Genomic DNA, 5,257 nt, shown 5'->3' on the forward strand with positions numbered 1-5,257 from the left:
TCTGTGACAGATTTTTATGCCATGAAGAATTACGTATAGTATTTAGAGATATTTAGGGATCAAGCTACAATCAAGCTCTGCTCAGTGCTGCAGGGAGAAAATCTGGCTTTAAACCACCTTAGCAACTCCCTGATCCTGAGGCTGGATGGGTGTCAATTAAGCCCACTGTGCAATTTAAAGCAACCTCGGCTGGGCCGTGCCTGGGGCTGTAAGAGAGGGTGGTGTAATGCCAGCTCTGTTGGCTTTGTGCCACCCAAGGATTTCCCAACACTGAGAGAATCCCCAATCAGCCAGGTAAGCCGGCTCTACAGTCCCTTCCCACCACTAGAGTCATGCAAAAGTACTATAGCAGGGGCCAGGATTCAGCCTTTTATGTACATCTAAACTGTTCCAATTTAATTCTAATTTCTTTTCTTCCCCCCCAAGATATTTCTGAGGCCTCTTTCACTCAACATTTACCATACTAGGGGATGGGTGTGTCTACTACAGAGGGACATCTTCGAAAAGCAAAGCCCTGACGATGATCTCAAACCCTCCTAAATAGATGGGAACACTGAGAGAAGGGCTAGAAGTGGAGATGTCTGATAATTTGCTACACAGTAATGCCCATGTGGGGAAAGCCTGAGGACCCCCTGCTCATTAGTGAAGCTGGAGAGAAACTGTGTGCAGTAAATTGGGGTCATGTGATTTCAGGAAATACATACTTGTCTAATTCATCGCTTTGTTGCAGTCTCACATACTCCCTAAATGCATCTGTACTTTTTGTCTGCCAGTTAACAATGCCATTTGCTTTATCCTGTGCTGGAGGCCTGTTTCCAATGCGCTAGAGAGGGCTTCACTACTGAAGTATGGTGTTTTCATATGCCATGTTACAGCAGTAACACACCATGTGATGCAATGTAACAGGCTGCCAATGCCCCACTTACATTTTGGCGTATAATTAAAAAAAAAAAAAGGTGATCTCAGCTCTGATCCTAATGGACATTGTTATGCTTTGGCAGACTCAGCAGAAAGGCTGAATGAAACATGGAGAATCTCTCCGTTTGCCTGGATGTGGAGGGTGTCGTCTTTAACTGGCGTGTGGGGCAGCGTGAAGAAGCTGGAACTGCCCTGATGAGCCTTTTCAGTGGATAAATGCAGGGTTTCGTTCCATGGGGCTGTGAATGGAACAGCTGTTATAAGCACTTGTCCATACAGTAAGTTTTGCAGTTCACTTGCATGATCAATAGGGATGTCTCGACCGTCTCTGAAGTTCTCCTGAATTGCAGGTTTCCACAGCTGATCCCATATCTCCCTATATTGGGTATAGCCGGAATAAAAAATGGAGGAGAGGAAAGGTGAATCAGCCAACTGATTTTGCATTTCGAAGTCTTCGTAATGGTGGAGACCTTGTAACCGCAAGAGTATGTATTTATAGGGAGGCAGATGTATACCACATTTGTCCTGTATTTCTGGCAGAGGGAAAGCGTGAAATATTTGTGACCCAAGTCATTGGCTTTCCTGCCATTTGTATAAAAATTTCCAGATGTGATTGTTGATGTTTCACGTGGGACCAATTTTTTAAAAAAAGAAGAAATAGCTGGAGCCAACTGCATACATGTGGATACTTTTTTGTTTGTGTGTGTGTGTGTGTGTGTGTTGCAATGTTGTGTATTTAAAGTAAAGCAAAGCTCCTGTTCTCTCCTCTCAAGCCCTCTCCTTTGCCCACATTATCCTTTACTCTTCAATTCCACCCCCACTACCTGGGGATCAACTTTGACTCTTGAGCTGCCTCCTCCTCTCACATCCAGGCTGCGGCCAAATCCTGATACATCTCTCAAATCGTCTCTGTCCCACTAGCCAAATGGGTGATCTCTTTCCTGCCTTCATTACAGCACCACTTCCTGCTCACAGGTTCTGCCTGGCACTGACCTCGTTCCCATCTAGGCCACCCCAAATGCCAGCACCAATGTCACCTTGTTCACCCATTGTTTTGACTGTGCCCCTACCCTGCCTCTCTGTTGTACTGCGCATCGAGGTTAAATTCCCTGATCTTCCATTCAAGGTCCTGCCATGAAGCCCCTACCAACTGACTTTTCATCTTACCCCCATCCTCTCAACTCCTCCATTAATGCCAATCCTGATATCGCCTTCGCTCCTTCTCTAATAAGTCCCCATGATGCTGTCCCTGAATCTATTCACCAAGTTACCTCCCTGCCTTATTCCTATCCTGCCTAGACTGTGTCTCTTACTGCAAAGCCAGCAAGAAAGGAAATGGAGGAGAGTCAAAAAAACTAAACATCTGGTGCCTCTCTTTAGCACTAAATTCACTGCCAAAATGTAATAGACGGAAAGGGAGGATCAGAATTCAGTGGGTTTGCAAAGAGTGGGCTTTGACCACTTAGGGCAGTTCTTATTTAAAGTCATCAGCTACTTAATGTAACTTCCTGCCGATCTGTATCTCCTTCCCCATCAGCTTCTTAACCCACTCTGCACACCCCCACCGCATGTTGGCCGGAGTCACCAGCTCATAGCCAGAAGGCAGCCATCCCATCACTTTTAACAGTAACATTTGCATGGAGAAGCAGAGAGATAGGATTCTGCAGAAGAGAGAAATTTTGCCAGCTGCAAGATCTATTGGGCAAAAGATCTTGAACTGGGAGTGGCTGCTAGCGAGGCTGTTCCTGGGGGGTTTCCACCCTGATACAGCAAACTAAGGAGATTAAGTAAAAATAAACATCCAAAGCTTTTTCTTATCTGAACCTTTTTGAAGTTCCTCCATGGTGGGTGTGGTGGGCAGGGGCATGAGGGAAGGGCTGGGTATGCCTACATGTGAATTTTTAGTCATGTTAATGAACACTACTGTAAATACACACTACAGAGGCACTTATTCCAGAGCATGAATGTTACTAGTCCTGTTTAGTCCTAGACTTCCAGCTGGGGTTATACATGTCTAGCAACAAATGTTTGTGTCTGCACAAGCATTTACAGTCATGTTAGATAACGTGTTAAAACTCAACTAAAAATCCAAGCATATACATATCCCTGTGTGTACGTGTATGTGCCTGAGCATCTGATTACAGTATTCTAAAATGCAGACCCTTGTAATCTGATGTATAGGAATGATTTAATATGTGGCAGCTTGCTCGATAAATGTCTTCAGAGCTCAGAAGTGCCCTAGTTTGTTGTTATCTGAATTAACACATTTGTGAAAGAATAATAAATGTGGCAAGTCACTAGGTGGCATTAATTAGTGGGGTGGAGTTTTAAAATATCTGTGCTTATTGTAAATTCTATGTTTCTCCTCTTAAAGTGCTAGTGGCATGGATATGAACCCTTCAGACCCTACACTCATGACAGATAGGGTTACCACAAAGCCTTGATATCAGCATAGGCTTCTACAGTACAGCTAGGTACAGTTTTATCCCACCCACTAACTGGGCTATTTATGCATTATCCCTCTTCTCTTTATTCATGAAGGTGTCGGTCATAACAGCCACGCTGTATTCAATCCTCACTCTCTCTTTTTGTGCTGTGTTCATGTACGTACAGCAGGCACCATTAAGAAAATAAATGCCATGCTGTGATATTTGCCTGACTGCCAAATTTCCTTGCAAGAGTTACAGCCGTCCTAAGCTCATGCCAATGAAATCTTTATACCACACTGTACCCTCATGTATCCCCTGCACCCACCTAGTTTCAAGCAGAAAGGCAAAGAGAAATGGATGCAGCAATATTGCAATGTCCTGAGTGGTGCCTGAGAAATTGCACATCAGCTGTGCAACACTCTGCCTTTTTATCTTGACCCTAACAAGGGCAGGAGAGCTATTTACAGCCTGCAATATACCATGGGTCCTAGCCTCCTGAAGGGGAGGGGAGTGGAGGGGAGATGGAGGAACACAGAGAGTTGTTTTCTTAAAGCATTTGGAGGACAACCATGTCTGGAGTGCAAATGCACACAGGGGGTGTATGGGAGGAGGCCGGGGGCAATGGGGTGACTGATGATATTGCTGCAGGTGACCTTGTTGTACTCCCAAGACCTGCGCACTGTGCCGGAGACATTTAGCTTTCTCTTTGGCTAAGGAGGAGTCCTTAAAGTCCCCTGAGTAGATTCTTCTCCCTCCCTTTCATGTATTGTTCAGAGGATCAGACAGACTATGGAGGTGGTGGTGAAGAGTTAAAATAAAGCTTGTGTTTGCATAACAGCAGGGTGCTGGGACATGGGTGACATGACCGTGTCTACAAGGGGACATGTTAAAGCCAGACTCGCCGGGCTTTAGTGCTGTAGAAATTACTCCTCCCTGTACAGCAGAATTTCTGCCAAGTCCCTTTCTCCTCTGGCTCCCACGCCTGGATATCTTTTGCGCAGGTCATGGGGCTTTTGACCAGTTTCCTGGCTGCTGCAGTCTGAGTTGGCACCAGTCATTCTAAAAGCAAAGTGCTGCTCCCTCCCCACCCCCTTAGCCCCGCTCCCCATTCGCTTTGCTGAGTTTCTGCCTCCCTTCCGGCAAAAGCTTATTCAGCTCTTGTTTGCTAGCTTCTGTCCTTGCCTGGAACATAGTGAGCTCTGCTGGCCTGAACAGCGGGGACAATCTGAGGGTATGTGGAATCTCTCCAGCTATTCTGAAGCTAGTCAGACAGCACGAATCTTTTGCTTCCAAGGGCATTTAAATTCTCTTAAAATAATGGGGGGTTCGGAGGGAGGGGAGGCAAAGGGTGCTAGCAAAAGAGAAGCTTCTGTTATTTACGGCCTGCCCCAGCAACGATTGACTTTAATGGACATTGGACTGGGCCCTTGATCTCTAAGCTCTGTAGAGCAGCACCAACCACACCATAGATAGTAAACTGCTTAATTTGTAATGAAAGAAGTGCTGGGCTCAAGGAATTTTTCTACTCTCATAACTGACGTGGCAAGTGCAGAGGCGCTGAGGCTATGAACTGCCGAGCCCTAGAGGTGCTGGTGGTCAGCCCTGGCAAGTCCTGGCACAAATTAAGCACTGGTAATAAATGAATACTAACAATGCACATTCTCAGCTCCAGTGTAGACATAGCCAGAGTGGCATGTGTGCTCTGGGGCAGGAACTGGCCCATTAGGTCGGAGGAGCAGTTTGCTAAAGCAGGAGAGGGAAGAAGGAGCAAAAGAGACAGATGTGGCACATTCAGAGCTAGGTACGGAAAGAAGAGGTGGCCTGTGAGCTGGCTGAGTGCTGGGAAGGGCAGGGCAGCACCCAGTTCCTGTCCACATGGGCTGGCATGTTATGTGAAGGCTGGAGAGAGC

The sequence above is a fragment of the Lepidochelys kempii genome, chromosome 15 (genome assembly GCF_965140285.1).
Source record: "Lepidochelys kempii isolate rLepKem1 chromosome 15, rLepKem1.hap1, whole genome shotgun sequence".
In the NCBI taxonomy this organism is placed as follows: Eukaryota; Metazoa; Chordata; order Testudines; family Cheloniidae; genus Lepidochelys; species Lepidochelys kempii.